Genomic DNA, 27,526 nt, shown 5'->3' on the forward strand with positions numbered 1-27,526 from the left:
GGCTGGTCACGAGTGGTGTCCCCCAGGGCTCGGTTTTGGGGCCACTCCTGTTTAACATCTTTATTGATGATCTAGACGAGGGGATAGAGTGCATCCTCAGTAAGTTTGCAGATGACACCAAGTTGGGTGGGAGTGTTGAACTGCTGGAGGGTAGGGAGGCTCTGCAGAGAGACCTGGACAGGCTGGAGCGATGGGCTAAGGCCAACTGTATGAGTTTCAATAAGGCCAAATGCTGGGTGCTGCACTTGGGCCACAACAACCCCCAGCAGCGCTACAGGCTTGGGGAGGAGTGGCTGGAGAGCTGCCAGTCAGAGAGGGACCTGGGGGTGTTGATTGACAGCCAGCTGAACAGGAGCCAGCAGTGTGCCCAGGTGGCCAAGAAGGCCAATGGCATCCTGGCTTGTATCAGAAATAGCGTGGCCAGCAGGGACAGGGAAGGGATCTTACCCCTGTACTCGGCACTGGTGAGGCCACACCTCGATGACTGTGTTCAGTTTTGGGCCCCTCACCTCAAAAAGGACATTGAATGACTCGAGCGTGTCCAGAGAAGGGCAACGAAGCTGGTGAAGGGTCTGGAGCACATGTCGTACGAGGAGCGGCTGAGGGAACTGGGGTTGTTTAGTCTGGAGAAGAGGAGGCTGAGGGGAGACCTCATCGCCCTCTACAACTACCTGAAAGGACAGTGCAGAGAGCTGAGGATGAGTCTCTTTAACCAAGTAATAAGTGATAGGACAAGAGGGAATGGCCTCAAGTTGCGCCAGGGAAGGTTCAGACTAGATATTAGGAAGCATTTCTTTACAGAACGGGTTGTCAGGCGTTGGAATGGTCTGTCCAGGGAGGTGGTGGAGTCCCCATCCCTGGAGGTGTTAAGAGTAGGGTTGACATAACGCTTAGGGATATGGTGTAGTTGGGAACTGTGAATTTTAGGTTAATGGTTGGACTGGATGATCTTCAAGGTCTTTTCCAACCTAGACAATTCTGTGATTCTGTGGTTTACCAGTACACACGAAACCCCTATACTAAGGAACCCTAAATTATGGTAACTCCTTGGTGGATACAGTAAATTGTGTATTATGCATGGACTTGTTATGATACACTGACACATGCTCTGCAAGGATAAATTATAGCAGAGCTAGGCAGATTCAAAGTAAAAATAGTCTTAGGAAAACGCTTGATAAAAAAAAATAAAAACTATTTGAGTATAAAGAGAATACTATTACCGATATTGACTAAATTTGCCTTCAAATGAGTAAGATGAAGTTTTCTGAATGGCATTGGGTTTCTTTGGGGTTTTTTTTGTCAGCATAAACATCTTGTAAATTAGTTTCAAGAGAAATAAGAAAAAATATTTTGAAAAACTGGAAAACATCTCATTATATGAGTTACTTTTACAACTTCAGTCTGCAGGACATAGTCAACAAAGATACATCAAAGATGGAATTAAGCTGTTTAAGTGGTATTAAAGATTAACCAAGCCCCATGGCAAAACAAATATTTGGATACAGCCTGCTTTCCACATGACTTTGAATATGAGGTGTCCCAAAGAGCAGCAGTGAGACCAGTGTATTGTTTGAATCATCTCTTGCTATCAGTGAGGTTGGACTGAGTCAGGAACATCCTTGGGTAATAATTACAGCTGTGAAAATTTGCAACAGGCCTTAAAGCAGCATTGCAAGGTAGGTGACTGAGCAGTTGGTGGACTGATATATGTTCCTGTCTCCCTGATGTCAGTGGGACTTCTGCCATTGATCTCAGTGATGCCAGGAGTTGTCTCATCCTATTTTGTTTTCTAAGTTTTATCTATAGTTTCCATTAGGCTGGCTGCAGTTCAGGAAAATTATTGAACCAGTGGATGGTTTCTCATAGATTTGCCTTCCTAATTCATCTCAGTAAGACTGTTCTTAATAAAAAACTCTTGCAATCACTTTAGCACAGAGCAATACTTGTTACTAAGGCACTTTTTGTAAGAGAGAGAAGTATTCAAACTAAGATTCAATCTTCTTCTTCCAGAACAAATCTTTACACCTTCTGTCTACCCTTTCCTTTAAGGTTTATTCCCCTCTTATAGCAGTCCCATCTCACACTTCTAACTGACTGAGAATGATGTTTTTCTTTAGGAAAGGGGAAAAAAAAAAGAAAAGTCATTTTGAAGTAATTTTGTCTTTAGAGTTGGGTCTCTTTATAAAGGGTTGGCTGAACTTTGCAAACTTTACCGAAGGGGGAACCCTTTCCCACAATCCATTTCAAGACCAACCCCTTTGATGTCACAGCTGGCTCAAGTAAACTCATTTCCTCCTTCCCTAATGTGTGTCTGATGCAATTTTGGCAAGCTGTCTCTCCCTGCTGTTACTGCTGCCTGTTTTGAAATAAGGCCAAGTGCAATGTTTAATGTGAATGTTTGGTTTGGCCTAATCATTTGTGCTTTGTTTCACTGGTACTCCACATTATATATGTATATATCCAGATCTATCTATAGAGATCTATAGGCAATTTTTTCCCTCTTTCCTCCTCCTTTGCAAATAATTCACACCACATGTTTTCAGTTTATTCATTTGTGGTCTACTCCACCCAGTTCCTAAATCAGTAAATCATTTTCATGCTTCTTCCCACACTGAATGAAAGCAAGTCCTCAATTATAGAGACAGAATAGAGTTTTCAAGCCTTTGTGGTGAATATTGATTAGTTTATTGGTAAAACTTGAAGGTGCTTGAAAACAGTAGAGAACGTTTCGGAATGGCAAGATTTACCCAGTATTATACATACTGCTTTAATATCACAAGCAGTTGGAAGATAAGAGGGGCAAGTCTGGAGGATTCTGTGAAAGAAATGATGTGGCTCATCAAAACTGTGGGGATCATTTGCTTTCCCTGACAGGAAGATGTTGATAACCAGGGGACCTCACCCACTTCAAGAAATGGACTGAGCAGCTCCAGAATAGGAGATATGAGCCTGCAGGGCAATGGGTGTTGTCGGTCATGGGGGATTCACACTCTTGTGGCCTCCTGCAAAACCTCTTTGAATCAATACATTTATTCAAATTTGATGCAGGGATTAAAATTTGACTCTAATGTTAAACTTGTATTAGTAAATTAAACAGTACCAGGGGGTGTTCCCAGGCCCTGGGGCTTGATTGCTTATACTGCTGTACTGTTAGAATGGCCCTTGACATTACTTTGGCCCAAGCCAGCCCAGGCTCTTCCAAACAATACTATGTATTGTTTAGGGAACAGTGGCCAAAGGCCATTCACATTAAATAAAAAGAATACAGCCCTTAGTGTTTTAAAAGATAAGGGAATTTAATACTATAGCCCTATAATCTTCCATATTGCTTTGCATCTGTGCCAGTGAAGGTGCTGGGAATGTTTAGTTTACCAACACAGACAGCCTAAGAGGTATTTTTACAGTATCTGGGATAGAGTGCTCCCTCAGTAAATTTGCAGATGACACCAAGTTGGGTGGGAGTGTTGATCTGGGAGTTCCCATCCCTGGAGGTGTTTAAGAGTAGGGTCGACTTAGTGCTGAGAGATATGGTGTAGTTGGGAACTGTTAATGTTGGGTTAATGGTTGGACTGGATGATCTTCAAGGTCTTTTCCAACCTAGACGATTCTGTGATTCTGTGATTCTGTGAATGAATGCTTCCCTCTGCATGTAGTTCAGAAACACATCCTCTGTCTCTTCTTCTTCTCTGGAAGGAAATTCTGAGTATCTGAGGTAGTTTGCACTGAATCACCAAGTCTGTTCTGGAGAACCCTCCTCCTCTTCACTGACTGGAGAATGAGTAGGCTCCAGCTCTCAGCCAGTAACCTTGGGATCTAAAAGACATGCTGCAATTGAAGTCTTTGGCAAATCAGTAATGAGACAGAAAATAGGGATGTTCCTGAATATGGATAAATAATATGATACACCAATGTGGCAGGTTGACCTTGGTCAGCTGTCAGATACCCAGCCAGCTGCTCTCTCACTCCCCTTCCTCAAGAGGATGGGGGAGAAAATAGGGTGAAAAAGGTCATGGGTCAAGATAAAGACAAGGAGATTCACTTATGAATTACGATCAGGGACAAAACAGACTTGACTTGGGGAAAAATAATTTAGTTCATTGGCAATTAAAATAAGTTTGGATGGTGAGAAGCAAAAAAAAAATAAAGCCACACCTTCTCCCCACACTTTATTTCCTGCCCCACCTTTACCCCTTCACTCCTGACTCCTATACTATAGCTTGTGTTTTCTTCTGGAAGTCAAGCTAGCTTTGCCCACACATCCAAACAAATCTTAATACCATGCTCAACTGAACAGAAACAGCAAGTGCCCATCATGATTTCAGGGAAATAGGAAGGACTTACAGGTTCAGGTCACATACAAAAGTCTATCAATATTGCCAGTCTTTGATATAAAGATCATGAGTCAGAGCCCTAAGATTATTAGTTGGGTTTGAAGTCTTCTAGATTTCCTTTTTTAATGGGTACCTTTGAGGAAATACTGACACCACTAGTGCATTAGAGGGTGCATACAGACCACATTCCCAAGCTCTTCTGAATAACAGGAGAGAAAGGAGAGTGAAGGTGAGAAGCTGGGAGAGTTGACAGAAACTTATTACAGTTAGAAGGTCAGTGTGTTTACGTAGTGCCAAGGATTAGTTCTTAAAATAAACCAAAAAATCACGGACTACTGAATACCAAAGAACCAAAGAACAATACAAAGAACAAAGGTTAACGGTTGGACTAGATGATCTTCAAGGTCCTTTCCAACCTAGATGATTCTGTGATTCTGTGATTCTGTGAACTGTGATAGAGCAAGGCACTAGTGCTCTACTTCAGGTCAACTAGCCAAATACATTTTCTATTATCTTTAAAGTGGTTATTTACATTCGTATACACTCACCATCTTCAGTTGGCATCAGGAAGGGATTAGTGTGAGAGAAATGTGAGCTCAGAGAGTGAGGTCCTCAGCTGTGAATGAAGAATATGAGTGCATATGTGTCCACAGAGCAGGTGGAACAAAAAGTCTTAAAGGATAAATATAGTAATAGTCACTTTTAATTGGCTAATTGCATCCGACAGATTATTTTTGATGAGTCAGTCCTGCCTGTTAATCTAATTTACTTTTCATTGGTTATATAAAATGTAAAGCGACACAGTGAATTTTTTGACTAGCCTCTACAGGAAAAAATACTTTAATAAAAATCACAACATTTAATTGGACAATATCATTTTTGATAATTTAAATAGAAAAATTATTAAAGAGAATTGGCCTTTTCATTTTAATAAGGTGACTGTGTTTCTGATTTATGCACAGAGTATACTTAATGTATTTTAAATAATTTCAATTTCATTCTGACATTAGAACACCAACTGCAATAGAAAGATAGCTATTTTATTATATTGAATATTTGGATTTTACTAGATTAATAATATCAAAGAAAAAAGGTTTCCTGAATTAGGTTCTTGGGAGCTATTTGCAGCTGTATTTTAGACTTCAGCTTTAATTCAGGAAAAAATATTGAATTTTGGAATTTCCTGCAGAATAGACATTTCTGCTTTTGACAAGGCATACTGGGAAACTCTTCGGGACAGGAACTGTTATTTATAGCAGATTTGCTTAGCACATAGTGACTGCAGTCATACTGATCACTAGGAATGATTGGAATGGATATAGATCAAATAAGAATTTTTGAATTGGGTAGATGTTCAGCAGATGTCATACCTGACAATTTTAATTATCTGATGTAGTTCTTGTAACTCCTGTAAGTCAGTAGCAGTGACTGTATCATCCTTATTGCTGTTAAGCATGAGTCATTTTAAAGAGACTTGCAGAAAGAAAAGTATATATGACTTCGTGGTGACATTACCTACATTTGTGAGGTTGGAATCAGACTCGGGTTTGTGACATAGAAGTCAGTGCACAAATGTGGTCTGTTTATGGTGTGAGGAAGAAATTAACCTAACGTCATTCTTGCACTGAAATCAGTCTTATTTGTTTTTCATAGACACGTAACTGATCACAGCCTGTGAAACAGAATTAAGGAAGATATGTTTTTGAAAGAATTTGCAGTTTTCTAACATATGATATTAAAGATACAAGAACAAGCTGTGCAAATACAAAAAAAAAGAAAAGGAATCTAGAGAGATTCAAACTTGGTTAAACCATGTGTTCTTCAAAGAACATGAGCCCCACAACCAAACAGAGAAAAGTAGAAATGGCATCAAAGTTCCCAAGACCAAATGCAAATGTGATGGAAGAAAAATCAGAAAAAATTCAGAAGAAAAAAGACAAGAACTAGATCCAACTGTAAATGAATGCAGGGCAATATTTCATAATGCATTATTGTAAGAGAAGGGCATAATGTTGATATGATACTTGATAGAGAGGGAAAATGATTGGCAGACGGAGTTGGGAAAGCTTAAGCCCTTTTTTTCTAAATTCTGATTATGACACTGAATGAACTGCCTGGTCGGACTTGTATGAGTTGGGTACCTCCTACCCAGGCCTTATGAAATTCTTCCTAGGATACTCAGGTGACTGACCAAAGAGATTTCCAAGGAGGTCTCAAGGAAGTGGAAAATGATTTCATGTTGTTTTGTGAAGAATTAATAATATTTTAGACCTACCTACTTTCCTTTTACATTAGAAAAGAAAAAAAATATTGTTGTTGCCTAGTGGGGATGGTACAAAAAGAAACTCTTAAATCACAGTGAGGGTGATTTCAGTTTGGCAATAGGAAAAGGCTTTTAAGAGTAAGGAAAGTTAAGTTCTGGAATAGATTGCCCGGGGAAATTGTGATGTCTTCACCACAAGGAAGTTTTAAAGGATATGGAAGACATACCAGGAGAAATTCAGACCCTGTTAATCTGGCATTTGGAATACACCTGACTACATAATTTATAATCCTTTGTCAGCTTTACTCTACACTTGGTCAAATCATATTACTTTGTGTGCTGCTGGGGAACTGGCAGAATACAAATCTGCTTTATGTTTTCTAAAACGTATATTCCTATACACTTACAGAGAGAGAGAGTATGGGGGGAAATTTGCCAGGATATTGCTATTTCCACATATACACACACATATATATGTTTCCATATATATGGAAATAACAATATCATGACACAGTAATATTTTTACATGGAAGTGGCAGCTGCTTTTACCTACAAGAGGAATGTTTAGCAGGGCTTTCATTATGTACACATATATACCAGGGACTTTTAATAACTCAGTTACTGAACTTAAACAGCTTGGTTTATTTCATCTATCAGACACAGCTTTCCTAGTTTCATCATGTTTCTTTATTTTTTACCTAAAGAAAAGGTGATTCTTTTTGAAAATAATACACCATTAAAATTACTTTTACTCTGAACTTTCAATAAGATTTGAAAACTCCCAAACTCTGCAGTGGCTTAAGCCCTATTGTGTACAGAAGCTCAACATGAAAATCTCCAGTAGCAGCAAGAAATTCACACACATGTTGAAGAGAAGATCTGAGAATTTTGCAGCTTTGTCACTGGTGGATAAATTGATTTGGAAAAAATGGAAATAATCTGAATTTTCACCACTTTAAATTGAAATCAGACTGAATCTGTCAGTAACAGGTTCTAGAGAATTTCAGTCTCTTCATTTACCAGATACCTCAAATTGCCTGGGCAGAGCTGGCTTCACTTGATTCACATCTGAGCACCAGGTGGTATTACTGCAATGAAATAAATGAATTGTGAAATTCTGAGTGAAAATACATGTTAATACTAACAGTGAGGGGAGTAAAACTGTAAAGGGAAAACCTGAAATGTCACTTAGATAACAAAAGTACCATCTAGACAGGTTGTAGCCACTAACTTCAGAAGATCCACCTCCGCATATGCCGATCCACTACAGTCCCTACAGCTGTGCTATAGCGGTGTCCAGCTGTGAGCCAAGCTGGGTACTAGGACTTCAAAGCATGGTCCTTCCTGTGAACACCCATGTCTGTCTCAGCTCTCTTGTCCTTCAAGTGGGAGAGCTGGCTCCTAGGCCTGTCTTTGGAGCTTAGCACCAGGAGGTCTTCTCAGCACAGAGTTTACAACCTGCCTGTGCTCTTCCCTCTATAAGAAATCCTGTAGACCCACCCACTGCTTAAACTTTCCGACCTCACTGCCATGTTGCAGTACACTATATGGAAGTTAACAGTGTTTTTGAAGATATAGCCCAGGCTCTGCCAATACCTGGATGCATGTCTTGAGGCAACTGAACCTCTCTGTATCTATTCCTTTATCTTTTACAAATAACAAAGAGCTTACCCACTTTACAGGACTGTTGTGAGACTGAAGTAGTTGTTACTTGACTGTGACTTTTAAGGTAAATGGTAAGCATTGTTTGAGCATCACTCAAGCTACAAAAAAACCCCAAACTCTCCTGTAGTCAGGGTGCTCAAAAGAAGAGATAAATGCTGTGATGAAAGAGAGGCCTTGAGCACAGATGTGAAATCGCTCTTGAAACCTGTGTGATCTCCCCACCTGCACATCTCTCTCCACCTGCTCAGCAGCCCCTGCTGTCACCAAACAGAAAACATTTGGCTTTTCTGCCAGTGCAACGAAGTGAAACAGTGTGCACTAACTATCCTCAACCCCTCCTCTACATTTGTCCTTACTGTCTCTGATATATAGACTGTGTAAACCCCTCTGAGGACATTTTTCTTACCTCCTGAATAGGTGTTGTAAGAAACGCTATGGACTACATCACCTCACGGGAATCTGTGAGTGTTCTCAGTATGTGCAAAGGGGGCAGCAACATCAACATTTTGATTATCACTGTGAGAACAAAATGAATTTCTATTCATTTTCAACAGGATTCAGACACAGTAGAAATCAGACCTCCAGCAAGTATTCTACATAGTAGGTGATCACTCATACCACAGGTGCTTTAATCAGGATTATTGAGTTGTGAGTTCATTTTAATCCATCAGTAAGGACACATTAAGAAGGTAGTGACCAAAGAAATGGATACATAGCCATAAACATGCAAGGTTTCCCCATGGACTATTCCTGCTTGGGGTGAGATTGTCAAGGACAACAAATACACTGATATTTTGGCCAATTGCCATGCACAGTGAGGAGGCCACAGACTCTCTTTGGCCAAGTACTTCAGAAAGGGGACTATTTTCTGTCACAGTTATGGGGCAGTGTTTTGTACTAACAACATGGGAATATGTTGCCAGAAGCATGGAAACAGATCCATGGAAAAGCATTAATGCTGCCTGAGCTCCTGTACCATTAAACCATGACCTCAGACTCTTATGAGGTTATAACTTGATTAGTCCTCCATCACCACAAAGCCTTTAAAGGTAGACAGGACAAGACTTTAGTTGCTGATACAAAACATTTGTGTTTTCTCATCTCGTATGAAAGAAAACTAGAACAAAACCACACAATTTTTATTTCATTGCAAGTCATTTATAAGGGTTCAGCTGATTGCAATGAAATTAGAAAATGTATCTTCATCTATTCTTTTAGTAGATAACAGATTAAGGTTCTTTCTAGTATTTATAACTGTAAAATTAACTCAGTAATCTGGTTTCTTATCTGGCTCCTACCTCCCATGCCTACCTCTTCTTGTACATGGGAGAAGTCAATAGCACTTAACTTCTCTAATTGAAATCAGCCTGCTGACTGAGTCTGCCCATGGATACAGGAGCTGGACTGTAATAATCTGTTCTGCAGAGAATTAATCTCCTGGGAGTGAGGCAGACCTAATTACCAACCTCAGTGAAAAGTCTGGATTTGCTATCGCTGCTTGTGGGCCCAGCTGGAGGAAAAGGTCCAGCATACCATTTAACTAATCTCTTCCTGAAATGTTTTAAACATGCCTAATATTGCGTCTTGTGCAATTGGTTTTAGCAGCTCCAGTAACAGGGTAGAAGCTCTCTTTCAATCAACTCAACATTAAAAGAATCTGGGCCTCCCATCTGGCTCAGGGCAAACAGTCTGAAAGTCTCTAGAACTTATGAGTCACCACAGGCTTACGAATGGCATTTAGACCATGCGTTTTACAATTACAAGTCAGCATTTCTGTGGGCGACAGCTATTTTGCTAGAAAGAAAAGAAGAGTCTCTGCCAATGGCAAACTGGAAACATAAACTGTTTCCCTTGCATAAATGGTGTATCAGCATATCTTTTCAGCTTCGGTCAAGTGATGTATCCTGCAGGATAAAAGACAGGGAGGGTGCAGCCGGCACAGGGTTAGCTGGGTTATTTTCCATGAAGGACTCACTTCTTCCTGAGTTTGCTTTCATATTTGTCCACAGTAGTCTGTTGAGCACTGTGAAGACTAATTGCTAACATTAAAAAAGAGTATTGAATCCAGTTTCCTAAGTGTAAAATGAGAAGTCAAATGCAAAAGCCAGTTTATGGCAGGCACTCCAGGAAATAAAACTAACAGCTTTTATACGAGCTACCCCGTGTCTTTTAGAAAGTATTGTCTTGACGTAAAGAGCCCAAATTTGAACTTTAGAGGAAACTAACATAAACCCAATGTCTTTTGAAGGTGTAGTAATGGTAAATATGACATCAAATGCCTCATATGTTATAACATATAATTCTTTATGCGAATATGAAATCCATGCAGGATTTATTTACCCTATCTGGACTGTGAGAACCATATTGTTGAACACCTCATACAGTTTCAATATTTTTGTCCTGATCTCAGTTCAACAAATTGTAGACACTTAATTTTGCAATATAGTACAGTAGATGCAGGTGGCAGTGGAGCAGCACATCTGACATTTCTCTTGATCCTTACCTGCACTGACTTTAGCTAGATTCTGGGAAGTTTCTTGTACAAGAGGAACATGTTTTATCCCAAGCCTCCAGAGTAAAGATACAATATAAAATCAGTAGTTCTGCTGATCAGTTGTTAATGAAATGCTGGAGTCTGGCTGATGTTGTGTGGTGAGTGCAGTGGCAGTCAGAAACAATGACAGATGTCAGCTAAGCAGTATGCATCATGGATGTGTTCATGTAAGTATAGATGAACCTTTTTTACCACTAGGCACTGCTGTATTGATGAACTGACAGCAACCAAAGCCAGCGTTTTGGAATGACATGATAATTCAGAACACATTTTCTGCTGCTCTTTCCCCAGTGGTGAAATTGCCCTCTATTCTCCCTCTGAGGTCCAAGATCTCACAACCCCCCTGTTAGAAACAGGAACTCTGTGTGTGAATGGAAATCAGAGACTTGCATCCTGCTGTGGCCATGCAGAGGCTTCAGCTGAAAGCAGACAACAAGATGTCAAATAGGAGGCAGCTTGCAAAGCAAGGAAAAGAAAAGTAGAAGGAAGAGAGTCTGAAGACCTCTTTAAGTAATTGTCTTAACTAATTATGACTCCATTAGCTAGAGGCACTACTGAGCCTAAAAGCTAGAAACTCCTTAAGACTGCTGTATACAGCTACTAATGCTACTGGAGTTCCTTTTCCACATTTTGCTACAATGACCAGCTTGTGTGAGGATAGTAATATTAGTTCCCTTAATGGGAACTTGCAAAACGTCCACAGAACAGGGCACTGATCCACAAATCAGACTAGCATGTTCATTATGTCGAGTTCAGAATCAGCAAGTTTCGTAGTGATACAACTATGTAGTAAGTTTTTCCCTCCCCAACAGACATGTCTGTGAAACCAGTCTTTTATTTTTCCCTTAGTGAGCAAATACTGCTTTTGCATCCATGTTTTACTTAGTTTGTTTTACTTGGCTGTATGCAAATCAGACCTCAGCTACCTCAAGTGCCAGCTCTCATTTTACAGTCTGCTCTCCCATGTGCATTTATATGACTGCAGGTATCAGATGAAAGTTGGTTTTAATATTTTACTTTATCAATAAAAAGATGACATCTCTTGTCACATGAGAAGGTCATAATTCATTCTGGATTGCTCTATTACTGAGTCAACACTCAGGCATCTGAAATAAACTTCAAACACCTTATTTATGAACTTGGAGAGATTTGCTTCCAATTTTAGGCTGGAGTGAGGAGCCTTGAGATAAGGCTTTGTCCAAGGTGAGCCAAGGCATGAGTTCTTTGATTTGCCCAGGGGTCCCAGTCCCTAAGATAGGACCTGTAGGTCTGAGTGAGATGTATTTCCCATTCAGGGCATCCTTGAAAGTTGCGACATGGCAGAAGAAGGTATCCCAGAGGGTAGCAGTTGGTAGCTTATGCACAGCTGATAGACTCAAGAGAAATATGAGGACTAAGAGACATAGGTCCATGGCAGTGCATTTTTTTTTAGACTGAAGACATACTTTGCAACAACAATGGTTCAGATTTTACTTTGATTTACAATGGTCAGATCTTGTTAAGTTCACTGAAAGTGCTTAATTTTATTGAGGCCATACTGATACCCCAGTTTTCTCCTCTTTATGCTGGTTCACAAATGTTCTATGATTTTACAGATATGTGGAAACACAGGAAGACAATCCTCTACATGTCCCAAGTTCATTACAGTCTCTCCAACCTCTTTCTCCTACACACAGAGATGCTAGCCTGGACACATCCCTAATCTTTCCATGAAACAATTCAAATATCATTAGCAAAATGATCTTTTAAAGCAAAAATGGATATTAACTTGCTTCATGGAAGAGTATATTGTCCTAATAAACTGGTCTTAACCATGCTGTTAGACACAGTTGCAACACAAGTGATAGAAATGAACCAGTAAATTTATCATTTATTTTCTCTGGCTTCAAGGGAAATTGATTGTATGCTTTGGAAATAAAACCCTCAGTGTGCTGAAACATGATCAGAGGAGACCATGGGAGAACACACTAAGGTTTTACTGAGGCTTTCTTCTGTTGAAGTCCCTCTAGAATTTAAGTAAAATAAAAGCTTGTTGCAGTTTTCTGGAAGAAAATGAAATAATAAGAGAAAATAATGTGACTATGACTGAAAGCAGGGGAGAGCTGACAGAGTTGCTCTTTGGAGGGTAAGCATATTTGTGATGAAAGAAAAATTATGGTCAATGTTTTTCAGCTAAGAAGCACATAAATTATCAGGGTTGTTGATAAAAGAAGTCTAGTGTTCAATAACTACCTGAAAGCCAACTAAAGCTCTTGTGGGGAAAAAAAATACAGACAATCCTTTATATCCTTTTACAAACATATGCATATTAAAGTCTGATTTTATCAGACTGAGGTAAATACTAGTTGAGATATAGAATCAAAAGTCTCTATCAGTGTCAATGCTCAAGTATTAACGACTAGTGCTACAGAAATTCATAAAATAATTCTGAAGATGCATAAATATTATAAGATTGAAGAGGACATGTGAATGTGGCGTACTTATACTGAAGTAATTTCAATAATGGCTTTTAAAGTAAAGGATCCTAAATCTAAAAAGCATACAGAGAAGCCCAAGAAGATATAGATGTGGATTTTTATGAAGAAACAACAGTAATTGTTTTGACTCAGAAAAGATTATTTGATCCAAGCACTTTGGCCAGTGCTTTCTTTCCCTAGTAAAATCTTCCCCTCAGAACAGAACAAAAAAAAGAAAGAATATTCAGAATTCAGAAAGAAAATTCAAAACCAATGAAAAGAATATAATAAAACAAATAAAAAGTTCTGAAATAAAAAATTAAAAGATGATTAAAATTACTGAGTAGAAATGAGCCATTATCTTGAAGGACCTTCCTCTATCCCCTGTTTTCACAGTCCATTTCTTCCCTTTTTTTGTGGCAGAAACCACTCACCATTTCCTAATTGCTTCAGTGACCTCTGGAAACTGCATTTTTTGTCAAATTACTATTCAGTGAAAACATATCACCAAACTCTAATTATAAAAGCATTTATTAATGTCAACTACTAATACCACACTTTTCATTGTTGCGTTACATCATCTTAAACTGTAAGGCCTTTGTAACAGAGACCATTTCTCTGTACAGGGACCTGAGCTCCCAAGAGCACAATGGGGTCCAGGGCTCCCATCCTGGAGACCTTGTATAAGGCTGCACAAATGGGAGAAAGATTGTCACATCTCACTTCCTTGTGGGATTTCTCCCTTGGATTTGAAAGGGGCTCTGATTGTGATTAAACCTTCTCACTATTTACGTCTTTCTGGTGTAGGTAGGAGAAGAATTGGAATAAAAGATTTAAATTTACTCTTGGCCTTTTGTAAGAACACACTAATCTTTGCTTAGTTACCTTTGGTTTTCTTCACTGACTTTCTCTGAGATGTGTCTGTGCATCCACCCTTCATTCCAAAGCAGACAAACAATGGCTTGTTGCTGCTTAAGCACAACAATAGAATATTTTCAGGTAGCATTTAGAAAACAGGTTTAGTGGGAGCTGAGAAAGAAAGGAGAGTCCTCTCCTTCCCTACTCCTTATCTTCGAGGGAAGGTGGGGCTGCATTTTATATATTTTAAACAATCTAGCTACAGCTGTGAAACTGGTGATAGAAATGCTTATCAAAGGACCTTGAAAATGCTTGCAATTTGTGCAAGTCTCCCCAAGGAGAGGAGGGGGAGGAAGGAATTCCATGATAATCCATGTTATAGAAAATGCTCAAATGTATGTAATGCTGATTATTACCACCTGCTCAGCCTCTTCTATGTTACAACCCTCTTGGGAAAGGCATACTTAAGGGTCTTGTCAAAAAATGTCAACTTTATTTTTTTCACCAGATGCAATAATTTTCCTTGAAGACCGCCTGCTTTGGATCCCACGTGAAAATACCATTAAGCCTTCAGAGAAGGGGTTTGGGGATGGCAATCGATTTGGGACTACTTTACGGCTGTTGCAGAGCTTTGAAGGGCCCATTGCTCTCCTCTGCCCCTTACAGAAAAGACAAGGTTGGGGAAAATACTGTCTCTGTCATTCCTTCTTTATTAAATAAAATGCAAATAGGAAGCACTTGATTTGACTGTCTATGATTTCTTTTAATTAGAACCCTGAAGACATCCTTCTCCCAGAGGCTAATGCTGTTAAATAATCTTGAAAAATGTGTGTGTGTACATTACAAAACCAGCAATTCAACCACTTTTCGACTACGGTTATGTGTCACAAATGAGTTGACAGCAGGCATTAGGAGGTACCTCCCATGAGCCAGGTACAAGGATGTTATACGTTTGTACATAAAGAATTCAGGCAAGGTTTTTCTGGCCTCAGTACCTTAGAAACAAAGAGAGTGTGTTACCAGGATTTCCGGCAGCTATAAAAAAGTTCTTTCACCTTTGTGCTTTACAATGATGCTGTAAGTGATATTCACAGTGAAAACTGTTCTGCTGAAATCCATTGTTTTTCTTGCTTTTTTGCTTGGTAGTCCTTTTTGACTTCTGTAGCTGTTCAAGACAAAGAAAGTTGGAGAAGTAGTTTATGTCTGTTTAAAGAGTTTCAAGTAGTAGCCAAATTCCAAAGAATAGATCAGACAAGAGCATCTTTGTTGTTCACATGTCTGTCCCTAGCACACTGCATGCTATTGTTGATCCATGCTTCAGACCAGCCCCTTGCAAGGTTTTAGTTCTTTGGCTGGTTAATGTTTAATGTTACATGCATTTGAAATGAAGGTCAGGGTGCGGTCACTGCTGGTAACTAAGTGGGTTTTCTTCAGGCTTGTGATGGGTTCACACTGGCAAGCTTTGAAAAGCCCTTTCCTTTGAGCCAGGAGGAGACAACTGCAGGTGGAAGGCTTAGATCGATGTACCTGGGGGCCCCATGCTCAGATCCTGATGCTGATGTTTCATGTGGCCTGAGGCAAAAGATCCCACTGTCTCAGGATCATGCGCATAAAAATCCAGCAATTTTTGCTTCTTTCCCTTTATATTTTGTCTTGCCAGTTATATCATCATCTTCTCAGGTCTCAGATGGAGGCCTTGAAGTTAGTTTTAGCATCTTATACACTGTTGTAGTCAAATAGCAAATGGAAAGACAGGAACTCATAAGCTTTGAGGGAGTTAAACAAATTCTTCCATCTCTAAGCAGCCAGGGGACTTTCTGGCTTTCTTTTCAGTCTTGAGGGCTAATGTGATTTCTGTAAACCATAAAAAAAAGATTTGTTGAGAAAGCTGTGTTATATCTTTTCAGAAGATAGAGAGGAGGAAAAGTAATTTCTGCATGAATGAGATATGTAAAAGGTCTTGATTGAGCAATAATGGTGAAGTACCTGATACTGAGTTAGTACACTCATCTTTATGGTAGAAGATGGAAATAGAGTCTGTGATGGCTACTAGCCACTGATCCAGTAACAATAAAAAGGTGTTCTCTGTTATTTTCTGCTAAGTACTGAGTGCCAGTGAAATCAGGTGAAATTGTGTGGGTAATATTTAAAAGGTTTAAAGTTTTCAATCATCTGGGTTGTAGTCAGAGGTTGGCAGAGCCCTTCCAGAAATCTACAGGAGCACTTCTTGTGAGACAGTCTTCCAGAGCTACCCACAAATGCTTGGGAGAAACTTCAATGCATAAATCAGTTAGTTACTGCATCATTACCCTGTACTGTTAGTTCAAGGTTAATTGTAATTTGACAATAAGTATTTCCTTTTTTATCAAGCCTCCCGTAAACCCTGACTCTTCTGCACATGCTTTCCTAATAATTTTTTTCCATTTCAGCCAGCTGTCTGCAGTGTTGCCAGTTATTTTTAGAAAGGAAAGAAGGTAAGAAGGAAAATCACCCTTCCTTCATATAACCTATGACTTATGCCACTAGATAACTACCAGAAAGCTGATTTTCCTGGATACAAACTACAGCCAGAGACTGTTGCTGGGTTGACTGTCAGGGGTTTGCTGTGTCCTCTGAGAAAGGAAGGATGCAGTGTGTTGTTCAGCTGTTTGAAAGAAGTGGGGAAAATTTAATTTGATGCCTCCCAAAGGGCATTTCTGTGATCATCCCAAATGGCTTATGGCTAAATTACTGTGGGAATTAATGGAGTTCTCTGTGAACCTGGTGCCACACTAAATGTATTTGCTCCCCTCAACAATACAAGGAAGGAGATTTTCAACTGAGAATCCATCAGAAAAGGATTCTGTAGTTTTGAGACAAATAAGAGAAAAATAGGCATCACTTGGAAGAAATCATAGAGACGTGTCCAGGCTATTGGTGCATAGCACAGCCCCAGATGATCAAGTCCAAGGCCATTTCACTCAGTGCTGGAACTGGAGACCATTACACATAGGAAAGTTAACTTGGCAAAAAAATGATCTTGTGGATATGGCATGATAGGAAATAAACGTTCGTAGTGTATGAACTCTTTGTTAGTGATCCAGGATACTTTCAGTGTTAGGCTGTAGATACTGAAATGAAGACTTTCAATGTCTATATAATTTCATTTTATTCACTGTAGAGGGATTCAGGAATGATCCTGTGGTTAAAGCAGAGACCTGGGACAGAGGAGATCTGGACTGAAGCCAGACCACAATTGAAAACTTCAGAAAATAATTCCAAGTACTTACATCAGGCACTCAGCAACAGAGGTATCCCAAATTAACTATCTCATTTCTAACTGATGACTTACTTAACTCCTCTTTACCTCCATTTTCCCCTGTCCACTGTAAATGAGTTTAGTAATAAGGAGGATAATTCTCTTCCTTTATAAAAAGTTGCTTATATATGGAAAAGAGATTATAAGACTCTTAGCATACTACCCCATAATAATACAAAATCATTGCTACTTATTTGTTATCCATTACATCTGTAAGGTACATCAAGATGCAGAAGGAACACCCTAACCAAACACATACTTTTACAATATAGCATTTTACAAAAATATTTGGAAGTATTTGGAAAAATTATTTTATTTTCTTCAAATTTCAAATTTTTGAACATTTCTGCTGACACAAAAACCGTGTTGATGTTAGTTTTAACCTTATTAAGGTAACTCGGCTGTTGTAATGCCTTGGATTCTGCCACATTACAAATGTTGAATGTTAAACAGAATTGATGGGGGCTATTCTTACTAATTGCCACTTGTGAAAAGATAATTATATTCTCTGTCTTGGATAATATGTTGTGGCATTTGGGACTAGCTAAGCGTGACCTACCTGACCTTTCCTGTTGTCAGTTTTGGAGTGACTGGTGTGGAAAAACAAAGGCTAGTTGAGAGTAGAAAAAGCGTTTGCAGGTCTTCAACCTACCATAATTCATTTGGAGGAAATACGTTTAAAGTTAACTCAATCAGTAAAAAATGATGGTATATGTTATTAGGAGTGACTGGGAGATGTTATCATGGAAAGCAGTTCTATTTTATTTTGTGGTACAGTTCCAGGGTGTTTTTGAAGTCCAAATACATGAAATTTATATGCTGATGTTGTACAAAATTTTTGTCAGCAAAATACTACTAAGAGAAAAATTTGCTGCCAACCTGCACTGCAGCCTGGTAAACAAGGACTCAGAGCAGGTGAAAAACTTTCTTTTTTACAGAACAGTAACCTGGTGAAAAATGACACTTCTTTAAAGCTAAAATGTCCCATCAATTCTGTGGACTGTTTTCCCCAGGTCTAGGATGACTCTGCAGACATAGGTGGACTGATTCAGAGTTTCAGGCCCTCATAGGTAACACTAATCACTCTAGTTCAAGTTCCCACTTGTTTTCTGGAATATCTATGAGTCTGGTCTTCCACATCACATGCAAGCACCTATTAGCAAGTCTTCCTGGGGCTTTCCTTTCATTTGTTTCCTCCAAGAAATTCTGAAAAGCTTTGCTTTCCTTCTTCATAGCAATGAAAATACATTTGAAACTTTGATATGTTTTATGAAACGACTAAAGGACCTTAGTGCTCCATCTATAAATTAGGGAAAATTCAGTGCTCTATTTGTAAACTGGGGAGAGTGCCCCTTTCCCTCTTCTCCTTTTTATTTGTCCTGTTGTTTTTTTCTTTATTTGTCTGGTTTTACATTTTTGACACTTACTAACATTGGGCAACCCACTTAAGTGAGAGTCTGATCTTTAACACTCAGCATGTTATTATTAAAATGCAAATAATTAACAAGATGCAGAAAACATTATTACAAAACTGCAGGGGAGTACAAACAAGAGCAAAGATTAAAATTAAATTACTAGATATTTACTACCATACCTTCATACCATTTTTTATGTACTGTAGAAGGAAGGAAGATAAAGAGAATTTTTCATTCATCCACTGGATTTTTGTTACAGACTTTGGCACTTTTCTTAATGCCTTGCAAGTTTGTGGTCCATTTATTTTTGATTAATTTCTGCACTGTTCTACTTATTGCTCTAATGCTTTGTTATTAGACTTCAGGCAAAACTTCACTTCTTACACTTCAGCATATTAGCCCTGTTTAATTTGTTCTTTCATTAAAGGTCTGCAGATCTACCACCACTGCTTTCCTTTACCTCTCTCTGCAGTCCTTACTGACAATTAGTATATGTTTATTCTATATTTTTTTTCTAAGTTACAGTAAAAATCCACAAAGCTCTGCAACGAAGGGAACTTAAAATTGTGCCTGTTGTAGGCAGAAAGAGCTAAGATTTTCTGACAGACATATATTTGACAGGATCCTGACATCTCCCCCTATATAATTAAGCAGTTCTAGATTTCATCCCTTCATAAACCATTAAATTCCCTAAAACCAAACTAGCCGAAGACATGAGTCAGCAATTTCTTCATTCACTTTGCTCTTATTGCTCTTTCTAGAGCAATGACTATTTCCAGCTGTGCATTGCTTGCCTCTGAGTTAAATGTGGGTGGCAGCATGTACCATTGCTGACTGGTTTATGAGCCCAAGCCAATGCTGAAAGAAACCACTTCAAACAATGCTACCACAACAACTAAGTGATATCAGATGACATTGACTCAAATTTGGTCTATTTCGAAACAGTTCCCAAAAATGCAACCCTTTTCCAGATCTAAGTGTGGTGTTCTTTTGTACAGCTAAATTGGGTAATTATGGGGGACATGTATCTTCATAGCTATATTCAACCAAAGGCTTTTCTTGCTTTTATTTTAACAGAACAAGAATATGTGAGGAGCACGAGGCCCTGATCCCCTGGGTGCTGAATATGGTCTGTTCACTCTCATATCCACATGAGAGAAGGGAATGATGCCTTCCAGGATCCATCTCTGAAGGTGTGCGGGCTATGGACAAGACCACTTTGTTGATCACTGCAGACTCTCAGTGAATATGAAACAGTAGTAACAAGTCAGGTCCTACCATATAAGCCAGACAAAAAGTTCCTACTAATGGTAAAGGCTGAGTAAAATCTTGAAGTGTTACCCGACTAGTTTGCCTCCTCTTCATTTTGGTTTAAGAAAACTCATATCCTAGGATGCACATCTAAAGTGATGTACAACTTCAGTAAGTGAAAATAGACATGCTTTGAAGCCTCCTTAGCGTCTTCCAAGTCCTCAGGCTGTTCCAAAGGGTGTTCTGGGAAACGATTAGGTGCAAGAGTTGGACCACCTGCCTTGGCATCAGAACAGCAACCTACTTGTCCCTGCCCAAACATATGAAGAAGGCAGGAAGACGTTTGGCAGTCTGAATTCCAGTTTTGTAAAGGCATCTCTCTGCCTGCCTGAGTTCATCATCGCTGTTCAAGGGAGTGTCAGTTTTTTTTCACACAGTGCTTCTTCAGATGTTTCCTGTTGACTGTCTGGTGCAAGGCACTTACCTCTCTTCAGATGGTGCAAACAGAATTTAGATGTCTCTTTCAGTCATTTGAATTATACTTCCCCAGCCAGCAGCTCCAGATATCATGAAATCTAAGCCCCTCTTTTGTCTCCCATTTCCCAGCTTTGGTCATCCTCCATATTTCTGTGTATCAGAAAAAGATGCAGGGAAGTTGGGGGAAGAACAAAATAAGTGACACTGAATGGCCTTCACATACATTATTAATATTAGAATGTGTTTGAAATAAAATCACTAGTAACTGAGTCAATAGGAATGAGGTACAGAGGGAGAGAAAAAGTGTTAGAAGGAAAAGTGAAGAAGAGAGCATAGATGGGAAAGACTTGGGAGAAACAGTAGAGAAAGGAAAGGACACAGAAAGATGAGAAAGCAGAATAGAAAAAAACCCAAGAAATAAGGTGAATCATAAAACAATATGCATAAAATAAGGCAAAATCAGTCTAAGGAATAAATGTCACAACTGAGCCTGAGCTGAGCTCTTTTGAAAGTCTGGCTCCTTCTCTAGATACTTGTAAATTTATCTCTGAGCTCTCTCAATAGTTTGACTCCACTTGTCTGAAGTAAAACGCTCTCCTAATACTATAAACTACTTCATATAGATGCAAAACCAGTTATTGGAATATCTGTAACTCTTCACTTTGTCCAGATTCACACCCCTCTACTTATTTCCCCATGAACTTTAGAACAATGACACAATCACATTTTAGCAGCATCTGCACAAAATCCCAATGTTGTCTGAAGCAAACTGATCTGAAAATCTCATATGCCAATTTTAGCTCTTTCAGCAGGCATGTAATGCATTTCTAAACATGATTTTTTTAGTATGCTTGAATTGTGCTCAGAACATGATGAGTGTTTATATCTCTTTTCAAAATATCATGAGAATATGAGCAAAGATGCAGCCAACCTGCTGCTACGCTATGATCCTCTGTGCCCACTAAATGTGCTGTTGTAATTTATACCCCTCCTTGTTTGTATCTATCTCCTCACAGTAATCTTAGCACTGCCATCTTGGAAAGTGATATATGTGAATCAATTACTAACTGAGGTTACTAGGATAGCGGCACCTGAGAAAATGCTTTGTCTGAAGCAGGAAGGTGAATGTCTTGAGACCTGATCAGAGAGCAAATTTAAAAAAAAAAATGAAAGAGAGAGAGAGGAAACAACAAAACAACTAAGCTGTAAATGGAAAGAAATAATGTGGTTTAATAGCCAGGATTAGGACAGGTCTTTAGCCTTTCCTTGTGAAATTGAACAGTTAAACAACAATTATGTAAATCAATTCGTCCTATGAAACCTATGCTGACAATTGTTTGGACCTGGGCGGTGATTGATTTTGTTGCATCCCACTTTGTTGGGCCTTAATCCAAGAGTCCATTCTCTTTCAGCAACACACTTCAGCAATGACCTAACCTCAGTTATTCTGAAGTCCTAGTGACTGGTCTCAATGATTTCACAACTTTTACCCTTTGCAAAAAGCAAAAGAGGGATTCCAGCCCAGCTTGCTCATCCTTTTGGTCTCCATTTTAAAATGGAGGAATAGGGAACATCTGGACCAACATCTTGGCCTCTTTCTGTTATGATGGCTCTGGCCAAAGTTTGCGTTTCAACAATGCCTTGTAGCATTCAGTCACAAGGCACAGAGTGACTTTAGGTCCTTAGAACTGAAAGATTTTGGAAAATTCCATACAAATGAGGCCCAGACGTATAAGTCTTAGAAGCAATTATGGTGTTTCTTTCCACTTAGCTTTGAATTAACATTTGTTTGAAATAAAAAGGAGCTTTATTTTTCCCCCAACCCTGTTTTTTTTCTGACTTTTGAAGACATTTTCTTTTTTGCATTTAAGAGATCAGGTTCTGGCTGTTTATGATTTTGTGAGAGGGTGCTATTGCTTCTTTTGATTTATTACTTTAACCCTGTAGTAAACTTTTTCAAATTCAATCCAGGTAAATATATATGTATATTCTGAAAAAAATTAAATGTTAACAGAAGTAGCCTCACTCTAAATCTGTAATAAAAAGGTCTCTGCAACATAGGTTTTGTTATTATTTTTCTGTGTACATAAATTAATTGGTCTCTGTATTCATAGGTCGGTGAAAAGGAATTTACCACGATTTTTATTCTTATTTCCTTTAAACTGCTAACTGGACTGACTACAAAACTCTCTTTAGAACTACTGTGGAATAGGTAGTAGCGAATAATGTCTTGTTGAAAGCAAGTTTCTGTTCTCAGCTTGTAAGGGTGGAGATATTTTTGCTTAGTTCCCAGGGGTGAAATTCTGCCCCATTGAAGTTTTGCCATTAATTTCAATTGGGCCAGAATTTCGCCCCAGGTCTGCAAAACCAGCTTCCAGATGTACAGTAAAATACCTGAGTTTTGGCCAGCTTTCCTCCTCTCTTTGCCAGCAGCATGCATAGAACAAATACATACAGAAAAGAAATCTTATAGGAAGTCTCACAGACCTGGACAGAGTTTAAGCACAAAGGATTTAAAGAAATGTGAAGGGTTTCTACATATACAAGAAATTAATGTTTTGTAAAAGTTGTTTGAAGGAGAGAGCACAAAGCAGACATTCAGGACATTTAAGTCTTCTCCCAGCTCTGTCACTAGTGTATTTGGTGACTTTGGTCAAATCATTACGGTTTACTGAGATGTTCTTCTTCCACAAAAAAGGGAGTAATAGTTGTTTTCCTCTAGAAAATTCTTAAAGAACTACTGAGTAATATCACTATATAATTTGGCTTTTTTTTTTTATTCCCCCTGGTGAAAACTAGACATTCACAGTTCATTTCTGGCATTTTGCAACATGTAATTTAAAGATTTGTCTTTACCATGCATATAGTTAAAAAGTTATTTATTAGGTATCTTCATGATACATAGCAGAGATCCAATTCTATACAGCGGTCCATCCAAAGTGTCCTTGAGAGATTCATCCCACAAATGTTGAGTTCTCCTATAAGAAAATAAGGATACTCTCTGTGTAAAGAAAGCTATAAAGCACATGTCCACATCCAAGTATGTTGTGAAGGACACATAAAGCGAACAGGACTCATACTCCACAACTTTTATCTGATTTTGTGTTCACTAGAATTTTTTCAACAGCTTTAAATGCAGGCTACCGTTTATAAGAAATATAAAATAACACTTAAAAGCAGTTCTTCTGCTTTTTTTTCATCTGCAAAAAAAGTAACTATTTACGGTACTGGTATCTGGAATGTGAATGGAAGATTTCCTAGAATTCTGCATTGTGTAAATACTTTTCTTTGGGATTTGCCTTTGCTCATTTGATGGAATTTTATTTTTTATAATGGTGTGTCTTATTAACAGCAACGTATTTTATGTGAAGGAAATAGATATATGAATTGTGTCACTAAGAGAAGTTGAATTAACAGTTTAATTTACCTAGAACTCCAGTATATTACAGCCCTTTAAATATCACCTACTTACAGGAAAACTATAATTTCTGCTTCTACTTCATCTTAAAGATGTGTTCCAGAAAGACAATCTGCCCATGCTGTCAGTGGTTTGTTATACTGATTAACAATCCTCCCTCTTAAATATTTGTCTGTTATTTCTCGTATTATGTGATGCCTTTCTCTCCTAGATCAAAGTGACTTTTTAGTACCCACTCTCTTCTCCCTGGGAAAAGTCTTCATACTTGTAATCTCTCCCATTCTTCTTGTGATCAGATAAACAGATTGAGATCTTTTCAGTGCCTCCATGGACAAAATTTTCATCATCTTCAAAACATTTTAAGCTTTCTTCAGAACACTCTCCAGCTTTCTACAATAATTAAAAGATGTAGAATACCAGAAAAGTGTGCATCATTCTTCTACAAAGGGTAGCAGAAGACTGTGCTGCACACAGGGCATGGTCACCTCTCTCTGCTGGTTCAGTACTCTTCACTTGCACATTAAAGATGACATTAATCTATTTTGTCACAGAATATATGTCATGCTTGCACCCAATGTCCCCTAGATCTTCTTCAGAGTCCTGACGCTTAGGAGCTTAGCTAGAATGTTGAACAAGCTTAGCTCAAGTATCACATCAAAAGCTACAGTTTCATGGCTACATATTTAACTTTATCCACCACATTCTTAGTAGAATAAAGACCATGGTTACAAGGGGTAAGTATAATAAGTAGTGATTATAATTTCTACTCCAGGAAAAAATTGGGGTATAAAAGGGTATTTATTATCACAGCCCCATTAGACTACTAGATTTTCTATAGGTTACAGTTTCCAGAGTACCTAGATTGCTCAGAAATTTGTTAAGGTAATCTGGGACTGCTACAGAGGTTCAGAGGAATTATTTGTAGCATCTTCTTGACCTCATCTCTGACAAACTCTCCTGGAATGCTACCATTTTCCTGGTAGTTATTTGTGCTGCTTTAATCAGAAATGTATGGGGTGGTCACTTGCCTCCTTTGCCCTCCTGCAACATTTCCCCAGAAGAGTGCTCACCCAGGGGCCACCACAAAAGCTTTGCACCTGTACTCCACAAAAGGCATTCCCTTCAAAGAAAACATCAAAGCTCTGAGAAATAACCACGAGAAACATTTCTCTGAGCATCACTCTAACTATTATCTTGACACAACTGCTGTGTTCTGGGTACTTAACCCAGGAGATTAAATCTTTATGCGCCAGTGCAAAAAGATCATATCCCTGTAATTTTTCATATATATAATTTCTCAGCTGCCATAGTTTAAACCTGTCATATTTATGGCACAATTGTAATTTAGGTGAACACTTTAAAATGCCATTCTCAAAGGACAATTCTCTCAAACTACTACAACAAATGCCTTTTCTTGCCAGTATATTGGGTGGTGGAACTGATCATTGCAGCCAGTTATATTTCTGAGTCAGTGACTTCTTAATATTCTCTAAGAGAAAAATCATTAGGGAGTCAGTGCTAATAAATTACAGTACAGTGTAATTGAAGTAGGAACAAAAACTAAGACTCCATACTTAAGTGCATTTGCCAAAGAAGTGAGTTAGACAGGAGTAATTCACCTTGGATGCCTAGAAAAAACTGGACTGGAGGAGGTATATATAAAAATTGATTTAGCAGCTCCCTATCTGCTTTTGGTGATTCTGTATCTACTCTTCAAACTGTCCAATGATAAGCTAATCATTTCCATGTCTCCTATCAATCACTGCAGTGTTTTGTGTATTGCCCACTGTCAAGAGCCTTTCTGCACCCTGAGGGTCTTTGAACAGACCACATTTTTGGGTTCTCAAAATTGCAGTCAAGCCTGTGCCATACTAACTGAAAGTGGCTGAGATGACTAATGTGGCTAAAGGCAGCTGACAAGAAGCCTGTGCTTAAGTCTCACTAAATTCTGTGTGATTTAAGCATTTACTTATGTGCAGTGCCAAAGTGAGGCATTTGTGTTCCTGTCAACACCGAATTCTGTATTGAGCTGATTCTGCTCATCAGTCCCTAGGGACCGCAGTGGTCAGGAAACCACATAACTGAGCACCTTTAAGCACACTGAGAAACACAACCTCAAAAGTCAACTGCTGTTAGACACTGAAGTGATGTGGGTAGCTACCAGGCAGCAAAATGCACTTCTGGAAGAATGCTGTTGGTGTATAGGATGTTTCTGGTTACCCTCTTGTAAAATCTTTAAAAAAACCTTGGAATTTCCAAGAATACAAGAGAATAAGAAAAGCATAGACAGTTTTGGAGCAGCAGAGAGGGTACACCACATCACAGAAACCTCCACCACCATCGGCATTCTTGCTGTTGGTCTTGGACAGCAGCCCAAGGACTGAACAAGCAAACAAATCTGAACTCCACCCTTTGATTCTCTCACCAGGCTTGGAGCCCATGTGGAGACCAGAGTCAGGTAGCTCTCATTGACACGGTTTCTCAGGCTGCTTTTGAATAGCTCGGTCTCCAGGTGTCTGGATCCTCAAACTTATCTAATTGAAGAGCGGTCATCTTTCTGCACAGGCTTCTCTGTAGGCATTTCCCTGAACCTCAGTTAGGTTCCTTTTTCTCTTCTGATGGAGCTTTCCTCTCCATGCAGCCAATTTAAGAGGCTTATGATCTGCAGACTCTCAGCTTAGACACCTAAAACACACCAAAAGTCAAATCTTAAAACAGAAGTGGATCTTCAAGGATTTTCATGGAAAGACAACTTAATTCCCATTTAGGCCACTAAAATCATTAAACTCTTCCTTACCAGCAGCTGACAATTTTGTTTCAGTATGTGCTATCGTATTTTCTGTTCAAAGGATCATGGAGTCTGAGCACAAACTGTATATATGGGCTTTACAAGGCAAGATTCAGTTTAGTATATTCTGAGAACAAAATTAAGGAGGAAACTAAAGTCCAGCCACCAAACAGAAAAGCAGTGAACCACTGTGTTAACTGTACAGCATGAGGAGTGGACTGGCAATGGAGTGCCTGCCTGATACAATGCTAAGATCAGTACTAAAAAATAAAGTGTAGTTCTCAACAAAGGTTCTGAAGTTGCCAATCTCCATATGCTCTCCCCTGCATATGCTGTCCCTCATCCGCAATGGGAGCCGATCAGAACAGCTGTACTGGGCTTGACTCTGGCCTAAAAAGCACTCTTTGGTACAAAACAACTTCCTGTCCTTCAGAATTACTCTTTCAGTAATCTCCTCTATGAATTTTGTGTATATTAATATTCCAATGTGACTTGCACTGTGCACAGGTTGTATTTCAGGTGTGGATCTGAAGCTGGGCCTGAGTTGAGTTAATACTGCTGTACGGGGTGCTGGACTTAGATTTTATTTGCTGGAGAAGCAGATGAGACAGCAAAGTCTACATCATTAGATCATGGTGCAGCAGTATAGCCATCAGAGCATTTGTCTTGAGGTGAAACAAAGGCATCACATTTCTCAGCTCTCATTTCAGTGCTGATCAACAGTGTGTGCATCATGTGCTTTGTTGCCATGT

The 27,526-nt window shown here is 39.0% G+C and overlaps 1 long non-coding RNA gene across 1 annotated transcript; it reads left to right on the forward strand.

Moving 5' to 3' along the window:
• The first annotated feature begins 1,552 nt into the window (after nucleotides 1-1,552).
• Nucleotides 1,553-20,143, forward strand: LOC141932671 (uncharacterized). Its single transcript, XR_012625879.1, has 3 exons — nucleotides 1,553-1,676; nucleotides 17,288-17,417; nucleotides 19,918-20,143. It is a non-coding gene; the product is annotated as an uncharacterized LOC141932671 (long non-coding RNA).
• Nucleotides 20,144-27,526: the final 7,383 nt, after the last annotated feature.

The sequence above is a fragment of the Strix aluco genome, chromosome 1, assembly GCF_031877795.1.
Source record: "Strix aluco isolate bStrAlu1 chromosome 1, bStrAlu1.hap1, whole genome shotgun sequence".
Classification (NCBI taxonomy): Eukaryota; Metazoa; Chordata; class Aves; order Strigiformes; family Strigidae; genus Strix; species Strix aluco.